Raw genomic sequence first — 13032 nt, 5'->3', positions numbered from 1 at the left:
CCCTCTCTGCGGGGAGCATCTCCTGCCCCCGCCGTGTGTGGCTCCATAGAGCAGGCTGGAGATGAGGAATGAAATTCTCCCGGGTTCAGGTTCTGTGGGGACCACTTCTGAGAATGTGGCATAATGCCTGGCAAATGGTGGGTACCTAATACCATCTGATGAACTGATTCCTAAGTGGTAAAAAGGAATGAAGAAAGAAGGATTGATCCACAAAGCAGGAGCTGTCTGTGATGATCCGGAGCAGGATACTTGAGACCTCCCTCAACTTGCTTTGTTTAGGGGCCACACTGAGGGGTATTCAGGGTTTATTTTTGTCTCTGTGCTGATCAGTCACTCCTGGTGTGTTTGGGGGGACCACATGGGGTGCCGGGGATCACACTAGGTTGGCTGTATGCAAAGCAAGTGTCTTTCTCCTGTACTATCTCTTTGGCCCAAGAGTATCAACCTTTTTAGGGTCGCCCCCCATCCATCAAGAACACCATCCATTGTGACACTTGTCTGGTCAAGTAGCAAATACGTGAAAATTAATGGGGACTCTCCTCTGAACAATTTTGGAGATGGTAGACTGTGCTCTTGGTGGTCCTTGCATCCAGATTTGCAGATTCTGGGGAGATGAGGAAAATAAACTCTTGACTGGGCAAATAGTGTCATGACAACCCCCCAAACCAGGGTGTCTTAACAGAACGCTTGGGCAAGCACTGGACACTATTGAGTCAACATTATTCTCAAATTTATAAGCAAAGTAGGAAACTGAGGCTTAGGGAGTCTAAGTGAGTAAAGACTCGGGATTACACTTGCTTAAAGGAGCTCCAAGCTCTGCATTTTTGGGGCTATGTCATTTGAAATCAAGATTAGACAGAAGTCTTAGTCTTTGCAGGTTTAGATTCTTCCTTCCTTCCTTCCTTCCTTCCTTCCTTCCTTCCTTCCTCCCTTCTTTCCTCCCTTCCTTCCTCCCTCCCTCCCTCCCTCCCTCCCTTCCTTCCTTTCTCCTTTCCTCCCTCCCTACCTCCTTCCCTCCCCTCCCTTTTTCCCTTTCTCCCTTCCTCCTCCCTTCCTCCTCCCTTCCTCCCTCCCTTCCTCCCTCCCTTTCTTCCTCCCTCCCTCCCTCCCTCCCTCCCTCCCTCCCTCCCTTCCTTCCTTCCTTCCTTCCTTCCTTCCTTCCTTCCTCCTTTCCTTCCTTCTTTTCCTTCCTTCCTCCCAATAATTCTCAGGACTTAATCCTGGCTCTGAGCTCAGGCATCACTCCTCCTCGTAGGGCTCTGGGACTATATCCAGTGCCACAGGCGAGGCAAGTACCTTATCCGCTGTACTATTACCCAATTCCACCTGTACATTATCGACATGTCCCAGAGTGGAATCATTAAGAACTCTGGCTGGAAAGCCAGTCTTCCTCTGTAGGAATCCTAGCTCTGGAGTATCTTAAAACATGCAAAGTGCTTACAACTGTGCCCACCCCTAGCAAATGCCCCCCCCCCCCCAAGCCTTGGGAAGCATAAATCTACTCACCATCATCGTGCTCTGGTTCTGCAGGCCTGCTTGTCCCCCATTTGCACCGTGTCTCCCATCTGGAGTCTCTCTGCTGTGTCCATGGCTGTATTGTGCACATGTGGACTTACACCGGCACCTCCCTTGGCAGGGTCTGGAGGAAGGGCCAGCCTCTCTCCCAGGCCTAACCCAGGGCACCCTCCCAACACCCTGCTGTCTTGCTCAGTGGCAGCCCGAATCACCACAGTGAGGTGGCATTGTCTCCTGCAGGCCGACAGCCATGGGCACGACCTCTTGAGTCCTCCCAAGCCAAGAATAGAGGAACCCACCCCCCATGCCTTCTTTGCCGTGTTCCCCCAGAGGTCCTCAATGAGTCTGAGCTGCAAGTCCTCTGCTACCCAACGGCCACCAGACACTGACAGGAATTGAAAGGTGTGGCTGATAGCATGACTTCTGAACACAGGAAACTTTCCACGCCCCCAGCTGTGATTGACACTGAAGGCCCAGCGAGGACTGAACAGGCAGGGCCCAAGACTCAAAACTCAAGTGCAAGATCTGACCATGATCCATATTTCCCTTCTTGTTTGTGAATCTCCTCCTCCTCCTCCTCCTCCTCCTCCTCCTCCTCCTCTTCCTCCTCCTCCTCCTCCGGCTCTGGCATTCATTCCATCCCTGGCATTCCAAATGGTCCCCCCAGCCCTTCCCTCCTCCTCCTCTTCCACATCCTCCTCCTCCTCTTCCTCCTCCACCTCTTCCTCCTCTCCTCTTCCTTCTTTGCTGAGCACCCCTGGAGCAATCTCTAAGCACAGAGCTGGGAGTAACCCCTGAGCACTATTAGATGTTAACCCCCAAACAAAGAAGATCTGTGAAAATTATGCTCAGTGATGTAGGCAACCCTTCTTATCCGTTCAAAAGCATGTGTGTGGGTGGAGAGTGTGGCTGGGGGCTGGAAAAATACTACAGCAAGTAGGACATTTGCCTTGCATACTGCTGACCCAGGTTCGATCCCTAGCATTCCAAATGGTCCCCCAAGCCCTGCCAGGAATGGTCCTGAAGCAGAGAGGCAGGAGTAAAGCCCTGAGCACTGCCACGTGTGGCCTGAAAACCAACCCCTAAAACTATGTGGGGTTGAGGCAGGGGAGATAGTGCAGCAGGCAGCATGCTTGCCTAGCATGTGATCCAGCTGGGTTCAATCCCTGGCATTCCATGTGTTTCCCCACCCCCACTCCACTCTACCCCCACCTGAGCCCGGCCAGGAGTAAGTCCTGAGCACAGCCATGTGTGGTCCAAAAGACAAAAACAACAAAAAAAGGCACAGGGGAAGTCAACAAGTGCTTTCAGTTTGTTTCTCTCTATTGCAGGGTGTCCTGTATGGTAGGTAACATTCCTGAGGAGTGTCCATCAGTTAAGCGTCGTGTTGAATTCTTTATGCCATAGTATAGCGGGTTGGGCATTCGCCATGCACATGGTGAACTTGGGCTCTATCCCTGGCACCCCATATAATTCCTCAAGCCCCTCTAGAAGTAATCCCTGAGTTCAGAGTCAGGAGTAAGACCTGAGCACTGTTGGCCGTAGACGACCCTCCCAAAACATTCTTTATGCACTCGCTTTTAAGCTTAACCAGTCTTATGAAATAGTTACATGTTACTAATCTCTTTTTATTGATGAGAAAACTAACATAGAGAGGTCTAGAACTTGCCCAGAGTCGTACAGCTAAAAACCAGTAGCACTGGGATTTAGGCTCCAATATGCCTCTTTTCATTTCTGGATAAAAATTTCCAGATTTAATAGTCAGTTTGAGGCAAAAAATATTTCCAGATTTGGGGCTGGAGAGATAGCACAGCGGGTAGGGTGTTTGCCTTGCACGCGGTCGACCCGGGTTCGATTCCCAGCATCCCATATGGTTCCCTGAGCACCACCAGGAGTAACTCCTGAGTGCAGAGCCAGGAGTAACCCCTGTGCATCGCCAGGTGTGACCCAAAAAAAGCAAAAAAAAAATTCCAGATTATATCTTAGTAGTTAATTTGGATTTTACACATGAAGTTGGAGTGAGAAACATTCACTTCTATGAGATTGGGGACAAAATGTTGCAAGCACGTTGTCCTAGTTCTTTCTTAAAAGAACACCCCTTTTGCAGAGCTTCATCACAAGTCCCCTTTCCCTGCTCTCTGCACTCATTTTGATACTGAAATAACAATGTGGTTGTTCAGGAACATCAGATACACTTCAACCAACTTCCAACTACAGACAAACCCAGCGGTTCCACCAGTGTTTCAACTGGGGGCGGTGGTGTCAGCGCAGGGAGGTAGCTCCTGCCACCCAATTTTAAAAACTAGGAAGCTGCTAATCATCCTTGACGCCTCTTCCCCTCCACAGCCACCAACTCAATCTAATCCTTCACCAAACACTGGGCTGTGGTCATGCATCCCTGTTCTTGGCACTCATCCCTCTCCTGCACCCCCCCTTTCCTGCAACCTCCTATTCATCGCTGCCCCCCCCACCACCCAAGTCCCGAGTCCTCTTTTCTGTCACACCCATGCAGAGGGATCTTTCCCAAACCATGGCAGTCTATATCTCCCTCTTGCCCAAATGCTTCTGTGCCTCCTGCTGACTGTCAGAATAAAGATGTGAATCTAGAACAGATTCCCGGGCCGCCCGGTCTGGAAGCTCCCTCTGGAGCGTGCCCAGCTCCTTCCTGCCTCCTCAGATCTGCAGGATCAGCCCAGGCTCCTGGGTAGAGCCAGGCGTCGGCCTTACCCGCTCCCCAGGGAGGCGAAGGCGAGATCCTCCTCTGCCCTCGTCCTGCAGTCTCCCCAGCTGCTGCCTGGAGGAGGCCCTGCACAATGCAGTGTGTCAGGAACAACTCTGAATGATGCATGAATAAATATGTGACTGGCAGAGACACCAAACCTCAGCCAGTGTTGCTGGTTGGCTCTCCCTGCCAGTCTGACGGCTTTGCCAGGTGGTCCGTGCTCTGGACTTTAACTTTAGATTAGATTCATTTAGCAGACCACCTCCTGTAGCCACACTTTGTGCCAGACCCTGCTCGCTACCCTACGAATCATTCCTCTTAGCCCCATTTACCTGCATTCAGGGATGTTAGCTTGGCCTCAGAACCTAGTGTTTAGGGGAGGGGGGTTGTGGTATTTTTACTGTAACACTGACTCATTCAGTTCTAGATTACAATAGTTTTGGCTTCCAAAGGATTGATTCTGGGGGTTGGAGAGTTAGTACAGCCTGTAAGGCACTTGCCTTGCACACAGCTAACCTTGGTTGGATCCCCAGCACTCCAGATGGTCTTCCTGAGCACCACTAGGAATGATCCCTGAGCACAGAGCCAGGAAGAATAAGCCCTGAGCATCACAAGCAGTTTGGAGGGTGTGGGCCCTCCAAAAAAAAAAAAGAAACTGAAAAAGAAAGATCTGACTCTTGCAGCCAAGAAGCCAGTGTCTGTGGTCCCAGAACCCCGCTTCTTTAGTTGTTACTGCAAACATGGCAGCTGTTAGTTCAAGGCAATCTAGGGATTTCCCCTACCACTTCTATACATCCCTGGCAAAGCTGTTCTTGAAATTGCAGCTCTGAGACCGGAGTCATAGTACAGCGAGTCATGTGTTTGTCTTGCATGCAGCGAACCTTGGTTCGATCCACAATATCCCATACGGTTCCCGGACCCACCAGGAGTGATTCCTGAGTGCAGAGCCAGGAGTAACCCCTGGGCATGGCTGGGTGTGACCCCCCAAAAATAAAAAACCAAACAAAAAGAAATTGCATTTCAATCTGATTTCCTCTGGATAAGGACAGTGGAGGGCCGCAGGAAGAGAGGCCATTACCCTCCTCCAGCCTAATGAGCAAGAGTTCATTATGCAAGTATTTATTGGGTGGGTATCTCTGTCACCCCAGGCTAGATCTATGTGGAAAGCCAAACTCCTGCTGGGCCTTAAAGAATGGATCCCCTTAGAATCCAGTGGTATTTTTGAAAGGATCTATTTCCTCTCCCTTAGGCTCTTTCCCCAAGGAAAATGCAAACTCCTTTTCCCAAGGAAAATGCAAACTCCTTTATGCCAATTGCCACTTTGCCCATTAATCCCAACCCCCTCCCCCCTTCCTCAAATGACCAGTCAATAAAAAGTGAGAAGGAACTCAGTCACTTTTGGGTGGCTAAAGGTCACTTTGGGTGGCTGAAGGTCATTGCATGGTCTGATCTTGGGTGAGTCAGTTGGGGGGCAGGAGGTTGGACAAGCAGGTCCAGTGGCGGGGAAATGAGCTGGGTGACTGCTCTGCCTCATGGGAGTGGGGAGCTGTGGGGGGGACGCTGGGTAGAGGAGAGGGACATATCAGAGGTCCCTGTGGGGGCACTTGAGCCCACAGGAGTGGCTCCCAGCCTTGGAGCTCCGGAGAGGGTGGCAGTTGTAGGAATGTAGAGTACGGGGTGGGGGACATCAGTGCAGGCGATGTTCAGAGCCCATGCAGAAGAGGGAGTTTCCTGGGACATTAGGGGGGCCCCTCGAAGAGCCAGTGTCTTCCCGCCAGCCCCTTTGAGGGGAAGGGGCAGGGAAGGGAGGTGGGCTAACAGTACGCCTTTCAACTTTTGTGGGGGTTTTTGGTTTGGGGGCCATACCTGGCAATACTCAGGGGGTTACTCCTGGCTCTACACTCAAGAATCATTCCTGGTGGTGCTCAGGGAACCATACAGGGTGCCAGGGATTGATCCCAGGTCAACAGGGTGCCAGGCAAGCCCCTACCTGCTGTGCAATCTCTCCCGTCCCAAACAGCCTTTCAAATGGTCCAGCAGTGTTCAGGGCTTCTTCTTTTTTTTTCTTTCCTTTTTGGGTCACACCCAGTGATGCTCCTGTTTCTGCACTCAAGAATTACTCCTGGCGGTACTTGGGGGGAGGGGGAGTGCATATGAGATGCCGGGGATTGAACCCGGGTCAGCTGTGTGCAAGGCAAACACCTGCCTCCCCACTGCTCCAGCCCCAGGGCTTTCTTCTCACTCTGTGCTCAGGGATCATTCCTGGTGGGCTCTGGAGACCATATATGATGCCTGGGATCAAATCCGTTGGCCGCATGCAAGGCAAGTCCCCTACTTACAGTACTATCTGACCCTCTTTTCAGCTGTCTTATAGCTGTTGACAACAGGCCTAAGGCCCCCTTCCAGGACCCTTGCCCACCCCCAGGAGGGACGCTTCCACTCTGGGCAGGGCAGGGGGTGTTGCTCCATGGGATGAAAAGGGAATGGCTGCCCCATGGTGGTTGCTGACAGGCCCCTTGTGTGTGGCAGGTTCTTTGCCCCTAGACACTCTGCACAGAGGTCCAGAAGGGCCCTCCTTGCTTTCAGAAAAGAGGGAGCATTCTTAGGGCCCGAAAGATAGTACAGTGGGGAGTGTGTTTGCCTTGTACTCTCACTTGGCTGATCTGGGATTGATCCCTGCATCCTGTATGATCCCCTAAACACTGTCGGGAGTAATTCCTGAGCGCAGAGCCAGGAGTAACCCTGGATCATCTCCAGGGTGAGCCTAATTCCCCCCAAAAAACGGAGCCCCAGGAGGTGGGGGTCAGGGAGAAAGAGGAGAGGGATGTCATGTGCTGAGTCTGTGGCTAGTGATTCTTGAGCCTAACCTGGTGCCAACTGGGCTTTGGGAGCAGTTTCAAGGTCAGGGAGCAGAGACCCACTGTCTGAGGCAACCCGTAGTCCTATAAAAGTCATTTCCCGACAGACTTAATTAGCAACCTGGGAAGGGCTGGGCCCCCACACCCTTCCACTGTGGACCTACAGTCTGGAAAGAGGGACAGGCTGCAGGTCTGTTATGGAGGACAAACTCTCCTCTCTCGTGCCTCCACCACTCTCTCCTCCCCCTATTGCAACACTTAATTCATTGTATGATACATTTAATTCCACATCTCAAGGAAGCCACGGTACACGCAGTCCTGGCCAGTCTCAGATAGAGCTCACATACAGATCTAAGACTTAGCTACCCTATTTCCATAAATAGAACAAGCATTTAGGGTGGGGCTCCAGGTGTCCAGAAAACCTGAGTGGCAGGACTGGAGCGATAGCACAGTGGGGAGGGCATTTGCCTTGTATGCAGCTAACCTGGGTTCGATCCCCGGCATCCCATATAGTCCCCCAAGCACCACCAGGAGTGACTCCTGAGCACAGAGCCAGGAGTGAACCCTGAGCATTGCTGGGTGTGGCCCAAAAACTTAAAAAACAAACAAACAAACATATGGGTGTCTCTTGGGAGTGTTGGCAAAGACATTGTAGGGTGCTCCTGGTGGGCGGGGTGGGGGCTAAATGGAGCTTATCTCCTGTGGGCAGCTGTAGGCTCTCCTCCCTGCCTCTCTGCCTTGCAGCCTGGCGCTTGGTGTGTGACGGGTCGCATGCACCACCGTTGACCCCTGGATGGGCACAGGCCACTTGGGCACTTTTGTGTCTGGATGCACTGTGTTTGCTTCTGCGGTTTGGGGCAGAGCCCAATTCCCCCTGGGCTGGGAATATCCTTCTTGTCAAGAAAACTCCCACTGAACTGTGTAGATTCTTCCCTTCCCTGTCCTCAGCTACAGAGGAGGTAGAGCCCTCGCTGTCCTTTCCCAGGCCTGTGACTGCTAACTCAGAATGCTGCCCCAGCCCCTGGTCCAGGCAAAGCACGTAGCTTACTCAGTTCATGGTTATGGGGCCTACAGGCCTGGACCTCCTTGGAATGAAGAGATGCACTCCATCATCTGACTTTCCCCGTCTGCTGGAACGATGCTCATGGAATTGTCCTGGGCTGGCCTGCCACCCAGCCCCATTGGTGGCATCTTCCCAAAATATATAGACACAGGACTACTTTTTTTTTTTTTAGTTTTTTAGTTCATTTGGGGGCTGGAGCGATAGCACAGAGGGAAGGGCATTTGCCTGGCACGCGACCGACCCAGGTTCGATTCCTCTGTCCCTCTCAGAGAGCCCAGCAAGCTACCAAAAGTATCCCGCCCACATGGCAAAGCCTGGCAAGCTCCCCATGACATACTTGATATGCCAAAACAGTAACAAGAAGTCTCACAATGGAGACATTACTGGTGCCCGCTCAAGCAAATCGATGAACAACGGGAGGACAGTGCTACAGTGCTACAGTCCATTTGGGGTGCCACCCCTACTGGTGCTCAGGGGCTGCCCCTGGTGGTACCAGGGCCCTGTGGTGCTGAGGGTGGAACCTGAGCCTCAGCATTGTTTTTGTTCAGCCCGATGACTCTCTCCCTGACTCGGGCAGAGGACGGCTTTGGAAGACTGTTTGGAATCATGATCAGGTGTGTTCCCTACAACACAGAAGTTCTATCCCTGGGCATGTGGCTGGAGAAAACTGCCAGGAGAGTGGTTTAGCGGAGCCCCAAGCTGGAGACAATTCAAATGCCCATCAACATTGAATGGCTAATTAAGTTGTAGTATTGTCATACAATGAGATACTACACCCAAAAATGGGGGGCTGGGAGAGGGAAACCAGACCAAATTATAGCTTTACTCATTAACAAAATGGATCTTTGAAAACAATACAAATTGATGAGCCAAAAAAGCAAGACAGAAGAATATACGTTGCATCAGTCCGATGGCGAAACGAGCTTAAAAACTGGGATGGAAATCATATTGTGTAGGGATAGATACACACAATGGAAGGAAGGGGAGGGGAGGATGGTCACTGAATTCAGGATGTGGTATCCTGGGAAGAAGGTGCTGCCCATGAACTTCTGGTGACTTGAAATATACTCCTCGGGGGCCAGAAAGATAGTACAGTGGGTGGAGCACTTGACTGTACTTGACTGACCTTCTGAGCCTGCCAGGAGTGATCCCTGAGTGCAGAGTTAGGAGTAAGCCCTGAGCACCACCAGGTGTGGCCCCCACCAAAATAGATAAATGTTCTCATCATAGCCCTGTGTGCTGGGCGCACAGGTTTGTGATTGGATGGTGTTGGAGGGTTTAGGGGGTTCTGTACCACATTAATAGTGCTCAGAAAAACCATATGAGGTGCCTTCAAATCAAATTAGGGTTGGCCACATCCACGGCAAGCACCTTAAACTCTCCCTCCCCCCCAATTTCTTTCTTTTTTGGAGTGATGGTTTGGGCCACACCTGGTGATATTCTAGGGATTATATCTGGTGCTAGGGATTGAACCAGGGTTGGTTGAATTCAAGGCAAGTGCCTCTCACTCAGTCCCTACAGGCCTTCGTTTCGTTACCTTTCTTAGACAGCGCCTATCCTTGTCACACATGCTTCTGCAGAGACAACACACTCTACCCAAGAGGAAAGAAAAGGTGAGTCTGCCCACTCTGACTCCTATTTTCATCCAAGTTCCATTTTGGGGGGTGGGCCGACACCTGGCAGTGCTCAGGGGCTATTCGCGGCTCTGTGCTCGGGGCATGTTCCTGGTGCTGCTGGCATCAGGAGCAGAGGAGGTGGTGGTGGTGGTTGGGGGTGGGGCAGGGTCTCCTGCATGCAGAGAATATATTCAGTGGAATATATTCTCTCTCTCCCTGGCCCCCAAGGCCGCTTCTTGTCCTCAGCTGGCAGAAGATGGGCTTTTCTGTTTCTCACTTGATCGAAGAAATGATGGGGGCGAGGGCCTCTTCTCTGCAGCTGGGCCCTGGCCACTCCAGGGTGAGAGGCCTGGGGAAGGCAGGGCTGGGCAAGGCCGGCTGGCCCTGCTGTTTCTGCCAACTCCAGGGATTAAGCCAGCACTCTGGCCCACCTGTTGTTTTACTCATTCAGCAGGAACATAGTCACAGAGGGCTCGAGCTCATTCGTGGTAGTGGTCGGGTTTCAGATAAGGGAGAAGAGTCTTGACCTGAAAGATCTCACAATATACCCAATGGTGATCACAGACAGAAATGATCACGGGAGTAGCAGACTGTGAGCTGAGTATCACACAATCACCCATCTACTTTCCCAATTATGTGTTTCCTGAGCACCTACTATGTGCCAGGAATTCTGCTGGGCGGTGAGCCCATCAAGGCAAGATAACACACCCCTGGGTCTCCAGGTCAGGGGACACGGACCCCCAGAGGGAAGCAGAGCTGTGGGGAGCCCGCAGATGCAGACATGCCCAGAGGGAGCATAAAGGAATCCCAAACAGGATGGGCAGAGTGAGGACAAGTGACGACACAGAGAAGGGATATCTTCCCGAAGGAGAAAGTCCCCGACTGAGTCTTGAGGGATTAAGACAGTAGAAACAGGAAGAAGGCCTGGATGTTTTCAGCAGAGGGACAAAGTAACAGTGTCCTGAAGGCAGATTGCAGTGATCACACAACAGGTAGAGGCTGTGTCCAGTGGAAGGCAGAGGCCAGCCAGTCACATTTGCCTTGCAAAACCAGAACTCTCAGAGGTGCAGGGAACGTGGAAGAATTTGGCTGAGAGCATGATATGGAGGAAGGATTGAGGGGGTGTGGACTGACCAGTTGTAAGGTTCTCATGGATCCAAGAAATTTTATTTAGGAGATACCTGGCAAATTCTGACAGTGTGTAGTAGATGCGGGAGAGGCGAGCTTGGGAAGGGCACCAGGTAAGCAGTCCAGGGAAGAAAGGCTCCCCTCTAGAAAAGGTATGACTCTGGGTTCTGAGGAGCACTACTTGTGAGCAGCTTTGTAGGAGAGCCAGGTTTGGGGTGGGGACTTTGCACCAATCTGATTCTCAGATGTCTGGATACTGGCCTGGGGTCATGTCGGTCTGAAGAAGTGAGAAAGATACAGGCAAGGAGTGAGTTTCTCATAAATTAGGTTTTAGAAATGACTGCAGTGAAATGAATACGTAAGTATATCACTTAGAGACATAAAGTGAATTACCATGAGATAGCTCTTAAAGAGGCTGGAACAATAGTACAGCAGGTAGGGTGTTTGCCTTGTTTCCAGGGACCTAGGTTCTATCCCCGTATGTTCCCTCAAGCTGGCCTGGAGTGATCCCTGAGTGCGAGCCAGGAGTAAGCCATGAGCATTGTCTGGGTGTGGCCCCAAACAAACAACAGCAACGACAATATCACTTAAAGGGCTCAAAGAACTGAGTATAAGGATGCAGGAGTCTTGGCTTCCTCCCCACACTGCAGGTCCCCCAAATTAAAACAAGCACAAAACACCCAAAGCAACTTAATTTTGTTCTGGGTATGAGGAGGAACACAAAAAAGTGGGGAGGATATTCTTATTTTAAATAAGCATTTTGAATCATACTTTTAAAATCGTGAACATAAAACATACAAAATTTAAAAAATGAAACCTGTTCTGTTCTTTCTACTTTTATTTTATTATTTATTTATTTTTGCTTTTTGGGTCACACCCAGCGATGCATAGGGGTTACTGCTGGCTTTGCACTCGAGGGACCATATGGGATGCTGGGAATCGAACCCAGGTCGGCAGCGTGCAAGGCAAACACCCTACCCGCTGTACTATGGCTCCGGCCCCCCCTTATTTAATTTTTATTTTGCTTTTTGGGTCACACCCGGCTATGCACAGGGGTTACTCCTGGCTCTGCACTCAGGAATTACTCCTGGCCGTGCTCAGCCACGTGCAAGGCAAACGCCCTACCCGTTGTGCTATGGTTCCAGCTCCACTCTTTCTACTTTTAAAAAATTACAAAAAAGGGTATCTTGTATGAAATGATACAAAGCAAGAAAAAAACATTTTAAAGATAAAAAGCAGCGGCTTTTTCCAAATTCTTGATTTGTATTTATTTATTTTTCCCTGATTTTTTGGCCACGTGGTGCTCAGGGCCAGAGCGATAATACAGAAGGTAGGAGGCTTGCCTTTCTCGCGGCCAACCTGGGATTGCATCCCCGGCCTCCCATATGACCCCACCCCCGAGCCCCGCCCGGAAGATTCCTGAGTGCAGAACCAGGAGTAACCCTTGGGCATCGCTGGGTGCGTTTCCTCTGTTTCCTCTCCACCCACCGCCCCCACCCTCAAATGAGGAGCCCTCTGCAACCTGAAATCCATCACTGAGACCCGCCACCGGGAGCCAGATTCCGGGTGGCCTGCACTGCGCGCCTGCGACCCTGCGGATGGCCGGCAGGGGGCAGGCGAACTCCACGCAGTGCCCGCCGAGCCGCGCCCAGCCGGGTCCAACCGAGCGGAGCTGTGCGGTGCCTGGGTGCAGAGCGCGGAGGAGGATCCTGGTACCTGCCCGCGGGTGGGCGTCGCGACACCTCACTCCTTACCTGGGAGGAATTGGGCTTAAATTCCGTTCGTTCTCAAACCATGATGCGCTTCTTCTCAACTCCGATGCGCACGCACCAGCTCTGGTTCCGAGCGGCGTCTGGGCGTGGCCGACCTGTCCAGCTCCTCCCTGGGATAATCCAGGCTTTTGGCAGGGGGACCCCGCGCAACCTGCTCTCCAAACGTTTGTTGCGAAGGTCAAGCGGTAATAGGTCAAAATGAGACTTGAGGGGCTGGAGCAATAGCACAGCAGGTAGGGCGTTTGCCTTGTACGCAGCTGACCCGGGTTCGATTCCCAGCATCCAATATGGTCCCCTAAGCACTGCCAAGAGTGATTCCTGAGTGCAAAGCCAGGAGTAACCCCTGAGCATCGCCGGG

The sequence above is a fragment of the Sorex fumeus genome, unplaced genomic scaffold (genome assembly GCF_029834395.1).
Source record: "Sorex fumeus unplaced genomic scaffold, SorFum_2.1 ptg000098l, whole genome shotgun sequence".
Classification (NCBI taxonomy): domain Eukaryota; kingdom Metazoa; phylum Chordata; class Mammalia; order Eulipotyphla; family Soricidae; genus Sorex; species Sorex fumeus.
Note: the sequence above shows the minus strand (reverse complement) of the source record.